Source organism: Anser brachyrhynchus (assembly GCF_964034855.1).
Source record: "Anser brachyrhynchus genome assembly, chromosome: 3".
NCBI classification, from domain to species: Eukaryota; Metazoa; Chordata; class Aves; order Anseriformes; family Anatidae; genus Anser; species Anser brachyrhynchus.
The window spans coordinates 52265589-52281677 of NC_137696.1; the positions used below are offsets into that span (position 1 = coordinate 52265589).

Genomic DNA, 16089 nt, shown 5'->3' on the forward strand with positions numbered 1-16089 from the left:
GGGCCCTTGTTCCCAAATCTCAGGAGCCCAGGAAGTAAAAGCTGCCAAACGATCCCCAGCTTTATTAAGGGGTGGATAACAAGCCCTTCAGAGCTCAATGAGATCAGGGAGCTACCACAACAAGTTAAAGTCCTAGCAGGCTGCTGAGGCTAGCACCAGCCTGCGTGTGTGTAGATGTAGACTGGGGGATAGATCCAGCCTCACCGTTAGCTGTGTGGAGAGATCAGCCCCTCACTTTCGGAGTTGTCTGGGAGTGGACCCAGCAGGATGGCCTCCTCCTAGTCACCCTCACTTGCTCCTGACCCCACAGAGGATGAAGCATAGGAAGAGGGTTGTTCAACAGACTGCTTGCTGCTGATGGAGACACAGAGCACATCAGAGCAGGTACTGAAGCTGAGCGTAAGAGCCTTTGGCATGGGCCCAGTGAGCCTGCACTGTGGCTCAGAAGGGAAGGAAGCAGCTATAAGCAGTCCCCTCAAAGCTCAGGCTGAAGAAACTCTTGGCTTGTGGGTTTTGCAGATGAGAAGTGATGATTTGTTACCAATAAGCAGGCTGGTGAGATGTACAGGTAAATCTGAGCCTCTGCAAACACTGCAGGAGCATTCCTCGCTTCATAGCAAGGGATGGAAACCAAGCATTAACTGCAAGTGGAGAAAGCTGCCATCACATTTATAGGTTGGGAAAAAGGACTGGCCAGGATCCACTAACCCGGCTGCTGTCGGAGAAGCTGCTGACAGGCTGAGGAAGAGAGCCTGGAGGGGACAGCTGCAGGGGAGCGATGGCTCGCTGCTGGGAGAGGCCAGGGAACATCAGTGGTGCAGGTGCTGAGCCTGCTGGAGGCCCAGATGGTGAGAGACTTCCCAAGTAATACTTCCAAATGTCACAACTGAAATGCTCAGAGGGGAGAAGGGTCCCAATACCCACCGAAAGTAAGTTTTGTGCATCATGACATGAAGTCTATCAGCAAGGCGAGGAAAACCTGCCACTGCAGCTCTGGATGGAAATGCATCCTGTCCATGTAAAATATAGGTCAAGAGGCTGGTAAGGAACTGCTAGTCTTTTTGGTCAAAATTCAACCCTGCCCGTAGGACACAACAGGAAAGCAAGATTATGTGGAAGCGAAGTTTACACCAGGGGCATTTGGAGCTTTCCCTGGAAAGTCTCAATTTTTCACATCCCAGGTTTCAGAGATCACCTGGCCAAGACAACATACACCCAAAGGAGGGGAAAAAAGCAAAGCACTCACTAGTTAACTTTAAGCCAAGAAAAGTCACATTTGTTATCCACAGCAAAGAACACCAATAAGAATCCTGTCCCTTCTTCAGCTGGCATGTTTTCACAAAGGGTGGGATTTCATGTGGATGATGCATTGGCTTCCATCTGTTTGTCTTGTTGTCCTGGTGCTGCTAAGTGCTGGGGAGGAGCGAGTGTGTTCATTTGTGGGTTTTCTTCTCCCTATATTCTCACGCTGGAATAAGTGCAGGAAGGAATGAATTAGAGGATGGTGCTTCTCAGCCAGAAGTACACCCAAATGGTTCAGATGAGACGGTGTCCACACAATACCTGGTCGCGCAAGTTTCTCTGGTTTAGTTGTTATCACATTTGCCTCAGCAACTAAACGTTCTCTGTCTGCAAAAAAAAAAAAGTAAAAATCGTGATGAATTTTGCTCAAAACCAAAGCCAGAATAAAAGACTTATTTCTTATCAGTGATGAGTAGGATCCCTTTTCCTTGCAATTCCACTGAGCTACTAAGATATGAGATACCTAATCCTTTTCTTTCACGCATTTGCTGATTTTTTCAGTTCTCACTAATTAACTTAATGCAAGAAAGAATCTGTAGGCTTTTGAACAGGCTCAGTGACTTGTTTCTCTGCTGTAGCAGTTACAGGGCCTAATAAGCACAGAGCTCCTGATGCAATTCCAGGCAGCAACCTTGCTCTTTTGCTGCTGCTCAGCAAGGATTTTTATTTTCCCTCATTTTGCAGGAACGAGCAGAGGTCTCCTTCCAGCGTAGGGGGTAGCTTGCTTAGACAGGTCTATGTTCTGGGGGCTGGGAGGGAGGGAGAGAGAGGAACTATGAGCAAGCGAAGCAGTGGCTTCATAGAAATGTAAGCCATCAGATCAATTCGCTAAATGAAACATAGTAAGCACGTTACTTCAAAGAGATTTGTACCTTGGCAACCGCAGAATTTTCAGGCTTGAAGCGTGATGTTTGCCATTTCTCCTAGCCTTGTTTTTACTTCTACGAGCTGCAGGAATGAGGTACAAAATATAAAGAGTGTCTTCACATCCCAGGAAGGAAAGGCCTGCATTTGTAGGAGTCCTCTATGACTTTGAGAATCCAGCCATGCTTTCTTTAAGTGAGGATACAAGGGTATTGCTAGCAGAGGTCCCACAGAAGCTTAGGCCAGGTAAAACAGAGAGGCTGGAGGTAAATTCCTGGGCTACTAGCCTGTGCCAAGTGTCCTGCTGCAAGCCGTGCACTGCCGCTGTTACCCACTCTAGAGAGTTTTAATTTTGCCCGATTTTACCTGTACAAGCCATGGTCATTTTCAGGGCAGTCAAACCCAGCAGTGCCTTAAGGGAAGCCAGAGCAGTCCCAGTGCTTCAGGCAAGAGAGGCAATGCTGAAGGACTGGAACTGAGTCTTTGCTTCACTTCCTGTAGTGACAAAAGGCAAGCTCTTTGGTGCCAACAGATACCCATGTCCATCCTTTCTCCCTCCTCTATTTGGACAATTAGACACAATCAGGGCCTTTCTCTGCTAGGAACAACGTTTGGGCAGAGAAACTTTCAGGGATGCTGGAGCTCTAGAGATGCAAACATAAACCAGCTATTTGGGCTACAGCCCAAGGAAACTATCCCAAAGGTATTGAACCCAGGGCTCAAGTAGACTTTGCCTGATTGGACACAAATAAGGAGAAGGTTGGGTGCCTTTTTGCTTTGGAACTGGCAAAGCTCTGAATTTGGATTGGTTATCCTTCAGTTTCTCTTCAGACATCCTCACTAGCTTAACACAAGCAGTGCCAAGCACTTGTTTTTCCACAGCCTTCCCAGCACACCTCTGGACACTAGGGTCGTGGGCGGCAAGGGCACCTCAGAGAAGGACAGAAGACAGGGTGAACAAATGACCACTTTTTAGAGCTCAGTGAAACTCTTTCAATCTTACCAAACAGTCTGCATTACATATTTGTTTCTGTCTTCACAAGTAGCAGAGCTGGAGACAAGCCTTTATTTCCTTTTTAAATGAAAGGGAAGACAAAGTTATCCCTCAGGATGTCTGTCTTCAATCAATAGAGATACAGCAGTAGGCACTGTGGCTGCAATAAGCCAGATCTAGAAATAACAAGCCAACTCAAATCAAGTATCTGTCAAGTCCCCATCATCTCCTATACTATGAATGCAAATGTCTCCAGTTTCTATAAGCACACATTGGAAGCAATCAGCATATGTGTTTAAAAAAAATAAAAATCTAAAGCCAGGCAAAGAAAGTTCAATGTATGCGCATAAAAGGAAACATCTCAGATCTCTCCTCAAAAAGCTTTCAGGTGTGAAAACATATGGAATACATTCAGCTCCGAAGCATTTGGTCCCCACTCCAAAAATAAGCATCATCCATGACATGCTCTTGGCGGCCCAGCCAAGGGGGCAAATGAACACGGAGGCTGAGGAGAGGAGGTGCTCCGTGCACCAACAGTGTCTCGGCTGGCATCCGACACTGCCACCCATGCTGCACCTGCTGTCTGTATCCTCCAAGTGCTCATCTCCAGGCAGCTGTTAAATAGGCTGGCACCTCTTGTCAGCAGCAACTTCAATATGGGGAGGGGAAAGGGGAAGCAGGAGTTAAAAAAAAAAAAAAAAGTCAAAACATACTAAAAGAAAGTAGAAGAAATGGGAAAGCACATCAAGCCCAAACTAGAACAACAAACAAGAGAGAAGCCTGCGGTGGGAGAGGAAGAAATAGAAGATGAGGCATTGTATAGCAGCTGTTACTGGAGCTACTCACTGCAAACAGAAAATGCTTCCAGGGCTACCAGTCTTACCTTGTGAGGTGCCCACCCCTGCCATGGCAGGCTCACCCAAGCTTAGTTAACAAACCCAGACAATGCTGTAATTTATAATGCTCGTAAACAAGCATTATACAAAGAGTTGCATAGCTCATTATGCTTCTTCTTTGCTAGTACCTTTAAAATCTCCCTTTCCTACTTCAGGAGTTTGCATGTATTTCCAAATTAAAAAAAAAAAAAAAAGAATTAAAACTCAGGTCATCAGATTCAGACAAGGCAGAAACCTGTTGACCCTGCAGACTGGGGCCCGGTCTCCCAGCTGTTCTCCACCTCTGCAATCCTTGGGCATAACCTTATGCAGTGAGACACTTCTTCTTCCTCTCTCCTAATTCACCCCAGGAGTGGAGGGGGAAGAAGAGGAGGGTGCGGAGAGTACTTCCAAAGGTTGACCTAAGTCTGGTGAGGTTAATTTCTGTAGTTAGAAGACAGTGAGACAGGCATTATCTAAAGTACAACTTGGAACGGGATCCTAACTTGGTTAACTGAAATCCCTTCTCTGTGATTCAGCCCTTATTCTTTTTCCTGTCATGTTGCCTGTGGGGGGAAGACTGCAACAAGAACGAGACCCCATGCCGGAGGCAAAGCTACAGAACCAACAGCACCAGGAGCTGCTTCTGGAGCTTCTTTCACAGTTTTGACTGAGTTGTCAAGTTGTGCTGGTGGGCTCCATCCTCCAGGCTCCTGCACTGTTTTTTGCTGAGCTTCTGTCTTCCCCTGCTCCTCTTTCTCACTTCTTTTTCCCTCCTTTTCCATTTCAACTTTGCTTCTCCTAAGGAAGCCTCCCACATCCAGCCCTCCCCAAGCCTCAGCGCCATCACGCTGATTGCTGCTACCTCCCTGCTATCTCCAGATGTGTGCTTGATGTCTACCCACTGCTGTGCGTGGCCAGGCCAGGCACAACATGAGGGTTGCAGTGCAGAGGGCAGGACCTGCCTGCTGGCTTGCTTGCACAGTGTCTGGGAAGATGGAGCCTCTTCTCGGTAGATTTTTAGGCACAACCATAGCAAATGGGATCCCCTGAGAAACCCACACAACCATCCCCTCAAAAACAAAATTGTTCCAGGCATCAAGGTCATATAGAAATGCCTGGGGAGTGCTGGGAATGAGACATGAGCATTAAGCAGAACACCTTTGTGTGGTTTTGCTTTATAAATGTCCCGCACACGTACATAGACACTGATTGTTTTTTCGTGTGACTCAGATAAATATGAAGCAATGCTGCTTTATGTCAGCAAGAGTAAGCAAAAGTGATAACAAAAGCAACATGATAAGGAAGCTCGCATCAGCAAGAAAAGCATTATTTTTCTACTTTCTGGAGCTTTTTCACTTTAAATGCCCGGTTTTCATTTTTCACGTGTGTTAATAATTACAAGCCAAGAAACCCAAGCCTAACACACAGTCTTTCTGCCAAGTTAGCTCCTTAAGGGTGCAAATTTAAAGTCAAGGTTATGGTACTGATACAACTAGGGAGGCACTGTGAGCTCCTCTACATTTGTGGAAATGGGCTACATTGGCATAAACATCCTGCTCATAATACAACTGCATTGTACTAGGGCCTACATAGTGCTTTTAGTATACTAGTTTCAAGCCTATATTTAAAGCAGTTCAGAAACTGCATGTAGGCAAACCCTTGGGAATATGTTTTTGCTCTTCAAACAATTATAATCAAAGGAACAATACTGACCCCATTGCAGTCGGTGGGAGTTTCACTTCACATTGTTTTCAGAGTTTCTTTCAGCTCCTGGAGAAATTTCTGTTAAGTCAACAGGCTCTCATGGTGCAAACAGATTTTCGAGGTTAAAAGAAAAAAAAAAAAAAAAAGAGAGAGAGAGAAAGAAAGAACACCGACTGATCAAAGGCAAATCTATGACTGCATCGCCTACATACACATTAACACCTCATTAACACTACTTGTACCTACAGAAGAAATCAAGCTTGGGAACAGCTCTGGCACAGAGTAAACAAGTCCTAGGTAGAAATCCTGCTTTTTTCTTCCAAGAGTACCAGAAGTAGCAGGTCCTTGATTGCAGCAGCTTTGTTCTTTCCATTTACGAGAACAGAAATGAAAAATTTCACCATTCTGTGGTAAAGAGATCCCACATGAGAACTCATAATGATCATGATAAAAACAACAACAGCAAATTGAAGGTAACAGGAGTTTGTTGTTGTTGTTTTTAACATAGCACCACGTTTGTAGTATGGCTAAAATATCAAAATAACCTTTTGAGAAGAAAAAACATCAAAAGTTGGAAGTAAAGACACATGAAAGAATAACATAATTTTGCAAATGTTTAGTAGCCCTGAAGGTGAGATAGCATTAGAGATGGGCCACATCTAAAACCCCTTTAATGATAACGCTCAGTTCCCAGGGCATTCCCATTTTAACAAGATAGTACCCCACCAAAAAGCAGAGCTCCTTCTTGCCCTCCACCTCCTGCCAACTCAGCCATCTTTGGGGACCTCTTTAAAACACCGGCCTAGTGGAAAACAAGGTCATTAAAAACACATGGAGCAAGACCATGCCGTGCTGCCGCCTCGGTGACTGGGGGAGCTGCAGCCTGGGCAGGGCAGTCAGCCAGCCCCATGCTTGCACCTCCCTTGCTGTTTTACTGAGTTCTTCTCTACCTTGTCATTAGCAGGCGAAGGGAGAAAATCTTCCTTAGGCCCATGCTGAATTTACACCCATTTCAATTCTCTAAAACCAATTTTGTTAAACCAGATCAGATGTTCTTATGCCGACTTAGCTAAAATCAATTCCTAATTGATTAAAGCCAACTTGAAATAAAATTGTCTAGGCTATAATAAAGGGTGTCCGCGGCAATTTAACTGACTGGATTTAAAATAACCCCATCAATTAAGCAGCTGCAACTGCCGAGCTTTTCATGGCTGGGTTTGCTTCCTCCTCTGTGCTCAGGAAGCATTAGGTGCAGTGGGGACCTAATCCCTACCCGTGTATCCAATTGATGTGCTGCTGCAGTAAGGAAGTAAGCAACCAGAGCGCAGCTCACCATGCAGGGTATCAGGATGGAGATCCGGGGTCTACTCCCAGCTTTCTGGTCAGCCCTGTGCATTCTGCAGCCACAATACCCTCCTTTCATGCAGGTTAAGTGTGTAGAAGGCAAATTCCTGGGGGCAGGAGCCGTCTCATACCTTGTGCTTGCAGGCTACTCTCATCGGGGGGATGCAACCTTGTCTGGGCCTCTGAAGTGCTAGCATTAACCAAATATCTGCCTTTTTAAAAGGATAAACACTGTACCTTTCCACTGTGGTCAATTATTTTTTTTATATAAGCTTTCACGTGTCCATGAGTGTGAGAGAAAATGAATCTGAAGGTTGTTTGTCTCCATTTCAGGCTTCTGTCATGCTCTAAAATCACATCCAGATGGAAGAAAAATAAATAAATCATGGCCACAAACCTGCTGATGAAAGTCAGATGCACTAGCTGGAGTGATTTTGGGCGCTAACTATACATTTGGGGACTTTTGTAGGGAGATTCTGAGGTGCAGCAGAGCATTAGCACCCACTCGCAGAGTATAGCAGAGGGTCTGGGGAGGTTTGAAATGCTTGGCTGCCACCGCAGTCCCTCCTGTATCAGCTACAGGCCCCCTCAAGCTGGAACCCACACTAGGTTCGGAGTGCTCTCAGTTTTCAGGTGACAGCTCTAATCTGTTTCTAAGCTACTCAAAACTTCTGCAGATATTTTGGAAGGGTAAAGGTGGCAGCGGAAGGGTTGGGTGCTTGAAGCACTGAACATTTTCTCCCTATGAAAGGAGTACTCCAAAGGTGTTCTGCCTGGCACGCTGGTCAGCAATGGGAATGAGGCTGGCTTCACTTTACCACCTTTAGGGTAACATATAGACTAACAGAAGTTAAACAGATCACGTCGCTCAGTCCTCTCTCTATGTTGCATATCTTTCCTCTGCCAGCCCACAGGGAACTGAAAAATACCCAAACTGCTTAACTGCTTATTCAGAACAGAAGTGAGCCAAAGCTGGAATTGGTTATGCAAACAATCCTGAACACTGGATTTGCCGGTAAGACAGGATTCGCATCCAGGCCACCCAGTCTTTGTTACTGCAAAACCAAAAATCAGACAGTGATTTTCTCCAAAAGAACCAGAATGATTCTATGTCTACTTCATTTCCACATTTTGATTCCCTGCTTTGCCATACAGCCCACTCAACATCCTTCCCCTTCCAATCACAGCTTCACGCTTCCAACATTTAAATGATTTACATTGCATTAGCCACATAAGAAGGGTTCTCCTTTTTATTACATCCCTTTTGAAATCAAAATCTTGTCCTGAAATCCATACAGAACAATGGTAAGGGACTAATGGACAATTAAAAATCTTCTAGTAAATGAAACATATTTTCCCCCCAAAAAAATCAGTTGATTACTTTGATTTTTTCCATCAGTAACTTCTTTAGCTACTCAAGAAATTATTTTTAAACTTCTTTCCTTCAATTCTTTTTTATGAGAAGTACTCAACTCTGATGAAATTCTGGTGAAAGTGGAATAAGTCACTACTTTCAATACCATCCTGAAGTGAGAAAAAATACATTTGTATCAACATATGTGTGTGTGTGTGCACGCACTCTTTACACACTGAATTATCCTTATATTAGACATAGATTTGAGTCATACCTTTTGGTTTAGATCCAAATTTGAATCCTCTCAAGTTTTGGAGGTGTTTGAATCTAAATTTGTTGCTCAACCCAAAATAAAATATAAATAAATAAATAAAAAGGATCCTATTCAAAATTAAGAATCCATTTAAAGTTCAAACATTTCTCACCAGTAACCTTTCCCTAAGCGGCAATGACATTTGAGCTTTGCAAATGACACACAGTCACATGAAAAACATAGAAACATTATGTCTCTACTAAGGTACCATCACAGGATGGCATTCAAATAAGCAACTAGAACTTCTGCCAGCATAAATCACTATATTCCCCCTGAGATTCCTACCACATGAAAACCAATATACCATGTAAAGGGACACAACAATTTCAAACTCACATTTTTATCCTTCATTGTGAAAGGGAACGATACTAAGTCAATAAAGAAAAATGACAATACGTTTGATTCACTTTCTTTAAGCATTTGATGGGATTTTTACTTCTTCCTCTGTGTAATCAATGAACCTCGTTTGTGTAGGTTTTTCAAACATTAACAAAGGACTGTGTAACAAGATTGTGTCTAAATTATCAGAAATAGTGGAGAAAAAGTCAGGAATAGGAAGAAAGGAGCTTAGAAACAAGTGCTATATAAGAAATGTTTTTTATTTTGCAGTTGACCACATTCCAAGCTGAATTTGCCCTTTTCTTAACAACTTCAGTATAGATTTCTCCTAGTTGTAGTTCTGACAATTTAACATAATAAATTATGATACTAACATGCTAGGATACAGTTGTACTTAATAGCCTATTGAAGGCAATTAAGTCCTTGTGAAGGCATGCAGAACAAATTCCTGAGAAAAATATGAAAACACAACCCTAATAAATAACTTTAATCCACACAAAACTTGAAGTTTAAATTTCAAGTGTGTGGAAGAGTTAGCCATAAAGCCACAGGCAGGCTGGACAGCCCTACCAACAAAACGTCGTGTAACTGTGCTGCAGTTAAGCTGGACCAGATGATACGTGTCTCCAAACCTTTGAAGGTGGAGCAGTATCTTTTGTTTTGGAGAAAGAGCATGAATACAGTCACTGGAGGCAACACTCATCATGTGTCCAGCCTGAGGAACAGACATCTCCCCCCACGCCATTACCCGCAGGACAGAAACCCACCCCACAAACCTTCCTTGGGTTGTCCTCCTCAGTTGTAGGGGGTCACCATCAAGGGCTGCACCAAAATTCCTGGCTGCACCATCACCCCAAACAAGCAGTGGATAAATGGCACAAAGGCTCTGCTCTTGCGCACTGCACCTTGACTTTAATCGTTGTAAATTTGAAGCCCAAATTCTGAGTGTGTGAAGGAGTTAGGCATAAATATATACCCATTTCTTGCAAACGATATGTTACCAACACTCAAGAATGAAGATGACACCTGTGCAGTCAACAGCAGAAGCTGTTGCTTTGCCAAAATTAAGCACTTATAGCAGAGAGCTTGCTTAATTTAAGCATGGTGACTACCCGTGTCTACCAGCTGTAGCCAGGGCCTGGGCCTGGGCCTCAGGCAGGATGAATTGCTCCTCACAATCCCGTGCCGCAGTGCATCGGCAGCCACGATGCCTGCCTTTGCCTCTACAGCACTTGCTTTAAAGGCCAGCCTTCTGCCTCCATCAGTTTGATTTGCAGATTACCACAAAGAACTTCGTAAGTTTGCACTTGAATAATAAATACATAAATAAACTGGCATGAATAACACTCCTGGGAAATCAGCAATGAATTGCCAGGTGTATTTCTTACTCAAGGGGAAGAAAAAGAGAAAGAGAGAAGATGAATAACTGGGAGAGAATTATGCTCCAAACCTTCCCTGGTCATGGAGTATTGACAGAATAAGAACTGCTGAACTGTGGGCTATTTGGAAATGCATTTGTCAGTCAGTGCACAACCTCCCCAAAGTCTGAGCCTTATATTTGGTTAATGCTATTAGTGCTCAGAAAGACTATTAGGAAACTGACAGATGAAAATGATATCTCAAATTAGTATTTCTGGCTGTTTTTCCCTCCTCTGGGTTATTTCTACAAATCAGATGTTGTGAATTCTTATCTTGTTCCCAAATCGAATAACTCCAGTGAGCGGCACAGGCAGGTTTTGAAAGAGGAATCTCCAGTGGTCTGTGCCTCAGAGCTGTGGTTTATTCTCTCCCTCCTTGACTTTGAGGCAGCTTCATTAACTTGGACTTAGACTCCAGACTCAACTCCTGTTGTGGAGAGAAAAAAAAAAAAGGGCATGAAAGAAAACCTCAATGTGATCCAGACAGACCTTGAAAAATTAGATCCACAGCAAAAAGAATACAGTCGGAACTTGCAAAGACATTTTATTTTATTGGCCTTGTAATTTCCTCACTAAACACGCTTTTAGCAGCCTACCCCTCTCAGAATCTTAATCATCTAACGGTCCCTCATAATGGCCCCATTCATGGCTCTGCAGAGCAAAAGCACTGTGATATCGCAAACACAGGAACTCAGAAGATACAGCATGTTCCCGAGGAAGGGCTGCACACCCACAGATAGTTGGCAGAGGGAACTTGCTACTTGGAGAACATAAAATAATACAAATATGTGGATTTTCTTTCTTTCCTTCTTTCCTTCTTTCTTACTTCCTTTCTTTTTATTTTTTCTGAAGCAAGGAAGAAGAGATGCTGTGGCTGATCTGTGTGTAAAGAAAAAAAAACACACTGATATACAGTTCTGAATAAAGCTGAATATTATAGGCTCTCCATCTCTCTCCTCCACCGTTTCCGACTGTTCATTGACTACTATAAATTAATATGACGTGATATATTGTATGGGCTGGAGACATTTTATGAGCTTTTGAAATCTTTTTCAACAGGAAATGTGAGGCATCACTTACTGTTCAGGCTTTTTTGGTTTTGTTTGTTTCGAAATGAACCATAGGCTGAAAATATTTCAGCTGGATCAGAACAAAGAATAATGAGTTGGTCAGCATCCTTGAGAACTGCACATTTTCAGTGATCCAAGTACATACTTCTGCAGATCTTTTCTATGATAGCAGAAAAAAAGAAAATACCATTGCATCAGGAGGTAAGTAACTGCAAAGTTTTCACAAGCTACTAGCCCTGAGATTCTGTTATCCCTGAAGCCCCCAGTGATTTATGTTTTCTAGGTACTCTTTGCAATCATTTTTTTTTTCTTAAATTCAGACTGACTTGATCTAAAAAAAAAAGGGGGGGGGAGGGGGGGAGAAGATTTTCCAAACAGAAGCTATAACACATGAAAAATATAGCCCCAGAAAATTATGTTTCTTCACTTATATTAAATAAAAACCCTTTCAGAAAAACCTGTAACTACTGAAATAAACGATACTACAGTTCAATTAAAAAATAAATAAATCACTGTTCAGAGGAAATATCAACTCCTTGAGATGATAGTTTAATTAATACACCTGATATTCTAATAGTCACAGTTATTTCAGGATCTGTTGTCCCCAGTCTACTCATTTAATATTGACCAAGAGCATCTGGATAACTTTATGAAGCTCTACCAGTTTTTATTCCAGCAGGAAGCAGTGTGCTCCCTCCAGAACTGGTGGGCTAGGCAAACACCATGATCTGTATTCCTAGCTACAATGGGAAAACTAAAGTAGTCCCCAAAACAATGGTAAGAATTATGTGGAAAAATTGACAAAAAAAATAAAAATAAAAAAAAATTATCTAGGACCCCCACAAGATCAAGGCAAAATTTACGTTTGGTCCACATCCAACCAGCCTAGCATGTGCAGATGTGATCCAGATCAATTTCCATATTAGAAATATCTAGATTAAAAAAAAAAGGGGGGGGCGTAAAGAAAGCAACAAGAACTATTGCAACTATTGTATAGCATACAGAGAGTACTACATACCTAAAGATTTATGGATGCATCCACACTTGAAACTATGATGCAAGGTAAGAACCTAATCAAAATGGTTTTGTGGACAGGGCTTCTTTCCAGAGTCCTGCTTTTAATTACCAGAGAGGCCACCGCAGAGAGGACACTGTGGCTATCCAGCAGCCTGTGCATGAGCCTCGTTAGGAATCACCTTTGTGTTGGTTGTGCTCCAGAAAACTCATCATACAGGCATGTAAAGACCCACCACAACACTGGTACCTTGTAAGAAAAACAAAGGAGTCTAGGAGAAAGAAACAGCTTATTTCTGCCCTGTGAAAAATGTCTCCTCCAGAAGAGAGCAAGCAGATAGCTGTATGCGTGCCAGACTACCGAACCGCACCTGTCCTAGACTGATACAGCAGCATCACTCTCCACATTTCATGAATAATAAATGCGTGTGTTAAAGGAGGGGATTGCAAGAGAGGATAGGTTGAAGGAAAGCATAAGTTAAACCGCAAGAAATGCATCTAATACTTGCCTTTACCAACTGAAGCCCAGAGTTTTGCATCACTAGGCAGAAGGAACAAATTGACCTCTTCACGGAAGTGGAGCACTGGAGATGTTTAATGAATTGCTTCAGAAACAGAATCAGTTCTACACCGAACACAGGTATCGCAGGGAGGAAAAAAAAAAAAAGACACATAAAAGCACTGTGCAAACTGCTGACAGCACTAGCTATGTGAGAGACAATCAAGGTACTTAACGTTTTAAAACACATGCCTGACATAATAACCAACGCTGCAGAATCCTCATCCAGACACTGAATGAAGAGGAGCAATACTACACTAGGATCATAAAAGATATCCTTTAAGCCTCTTGCATAAATGCATGTGTTCTGAGCTGGAGAAATGTTAACTTACATCCTTCATGCACCTAGGGGCCGTTTTCCACCTCGGAAGCTGAGGGGAGCAGAAGGGGGCATCATGCTATTGATTTTCTACCAACATGTTTAACCTTCCACTGCTGCTGTCAGCACTTCCAGTGTTAATGCCAACAGCAAGTGAACTACCTGCTGGCGTGCAGCGGGATTGTTTCAGCTGTAAGATTTGGGAAATCAGAGGTCCCTCTCCCGGCCAAGGGTTAATTATTTCAATGTCCATACCTGAAAGGGTGTGGATGAAGGAGAGAAAGGGGAGGGGTGTCTGCAAGTTCAGACAGCGTTTCCTGCACGACTCACAAGCAGCCGCTCTGTGATTTCCCTGTGCCTTTGGTTCTGAGTCACACAGTAACACTCACCAACTAGAATATACACAGTTCTTCTAATGAATATTTCCTTTAACAAGTGCTGTGCTGTAGCACAGCAGCAGTGCTCAGGCTGTGGGTGGCGAGGAAGCAGCAGCCACCGTCCAGCTTTCAGGCCCTACAGGGGCTGCTGGAGCAGAGACAGGCGTTTTGCAAGAGTCAGTAGCTGGAAAGGCTGGTAACAGCTTGTGTAGCCCTGCATTTCTGGGTCACTAGGGCAGGTTCAGAAGCACAGAGGAGCCGGCTTCATCTCTCCAGCAGTCACCTGGTGCCCACACAAAGTGAGGCAGTTGCTTCAGTCCCGTTCCTCCCGAGCAGCTGCTTGTGCTCGCTGCGAACCCACGCTGGCTCCTTGATCACAGGCTCCTTAGAAAAGCACTGCAGCGAACCGATGTATAGCTTGAACTGCTCCCCAACGCCTGTGAAGCCTGATTTATATCAGGCAGCTGATGTGTCATCCTTACAGTAAATTACAATTGTCTTGAACTTTTGACCAACTTACCTCCACTCTGTCTACTAATGTAGCTCCGCTGAGTGTAATTCACACACTTCCCACTGTTGCAGCTGCTGTCTATAAAAGGAACCTCGGCAAGCAGGAAAACAAAGTCTCTCCTTGTCCCATACATACACAAGACCCGCACATGCACGATTCACAGCAAAGGAGAGCAATATTCAGTCCCAAAGCAACTGCAGGGCTGCACTGCAGTAACATGCAGACAGGCAAGGGCCGAGCACTTCCAGCAGCACCCGGGGGTGCCCCAGCACCCTGCCTCAGCACCCTGCCACAGTAATTGCTCCCCTCTAACGAGGCAGCAGGTACCAAGCCTTAGTACCACAGAGCTATGACGGAGTTTCCTAAAATGTACTCAATACGATTTTTGTTGTTGTTATTACCTCCTCCAACACAGTTTGGGCTTGCAACATTAAGACAGCTTGGGTTTGCATACAGAGGGAATACAAATAGCTTTCCTGCAAAATAAGTGGTGAAAACACACCATTCGCCGGTGCTGCGTGGCTTGCAGGATTTATCGTCTCCCGTTTGGGATGAACTGCGCAATTCTCTTGCGGCATTGCCATTATGAATAATGTGGCCACTCTAAACTCACACTAATAAAACCTGAATGTATCACCACATTGTTCGGCGCTATGTATAGGAGAGACCCATCCATTAGCGAGGCGGGCACTGAAAACTCTTTGTGACAGGAGCAGTGCAGGGACAGCTTCACAGCAGCTATTCAGAGCCACTTTACAACTTCCTGAGCACAGCCGAAGCTGGGCTGCCTGCCAGCACTTTGGGAAATGGTTGGCAGAGGAGGCTCTGGCCACTGATTTGTAGATCACATGAATCCCCAGGCAAAAGAAAAGGGGTAGTGAGAGTACCTGTTAGAGGGTACTTCTAGCATGCTCACGGCCCACCTTTAGCATTTGTTTCAGCCCACCCATGCCTTTTACAAGTCCCATGGCAAAATCAGATTACTAAGATTGTGCAAATTGGACAACCACCCCATTACTTTAGCTACAGTTTTGCTATTGGTGACCACCGTAGCCTGCATGGACCATCAGAAACGTTCAAACCTGAGTGTGGTAGGCAGCCACGCCAATAACAGAGGGACAACCCAGGGGTTCCTGAAGCACCATGCTCTGAAGGAAGTTCCTCCAGCTCCTGGGGCTGCTAATGTGGTAGGGCAGGAGTAGAAGCACACCAGATTTTCTGCTGCTATTAGCCCTGTTACAGCAGCCGAGCATATGACCACATAAAGCACGTCTGCCTACTCAGAGCAGAGGCAAAACCAAAAGCAATGAATATCTATCAAGCAATACTATCTTCTCCCTAGCCAAAAGCCTTCAGACTTCTTCGCTAATGGCTCACACATGCTGCTTCCTGCATGCCCCATGACCAGGCTGGCTGGTCTCCATTTGTCCCGCTTCAAGACACTTTAATTTGATGAATGCTTTAACCCTAGAGAGCTACTCAGGAATGTACTCACACCATGTGTTACATTTCTTCTGCATGAAGATCCTAACAAATATCTTGCAGAGTTCAACTGCCTTCCTTTACAGAAAGCCACATCTTTGCTTCTGGATTGCCCTTTCCTCCAAGCAGCAGTATTTAGCCATGCAAAACAGTCCTGCGAATTCACCCGACTGCTGTGGCACAAAGACAGCCCTGACAAGAAAGTTTAAATTGAACATTTTTCAGTGGATGACAAATTTTGGCCTGC

At 44.0% G+C, this 16089-nt stretch overlaps 1 long non-coding RNA gene across 2 annotated transcripts in view; it reads right to left on the minus strand.

Moving 5' to 3' along the window:
- Window positions 1–292: 292 nt before the first annotated feature.
- Window positions 293–16089, minus strand: part of LOC308191882 — a 197952-nt gene continuing 182155 nt past the window's right edge. For both annotated transcript variants that reach the window (XR_013948334.1, XR_013948335.1), the window contains 9 exons: window positions 13104–13219; window positions 11591–11740; window positions 6469–10937; window positions 5989–6147; window positions 5752–5838; window positions 3170–3809; window positions 2175–2250; window positions 1564–1629; window positions 293–1468 (listed from right to left, as the gene is read on the minus strand). This is a non-coding gene — a long non-coding RNA (uncharacterized lncRNA). The remainder of the gene's footprint in view (window positions 1469–1563; window positions 1630–2174; window positions 2251–3169; window positions 3810–5751; window positions 5839–5988; window positions 6148–6468; window positions 10938–11590; window positions 11741–13103; window positions 13220–16089) is intronic.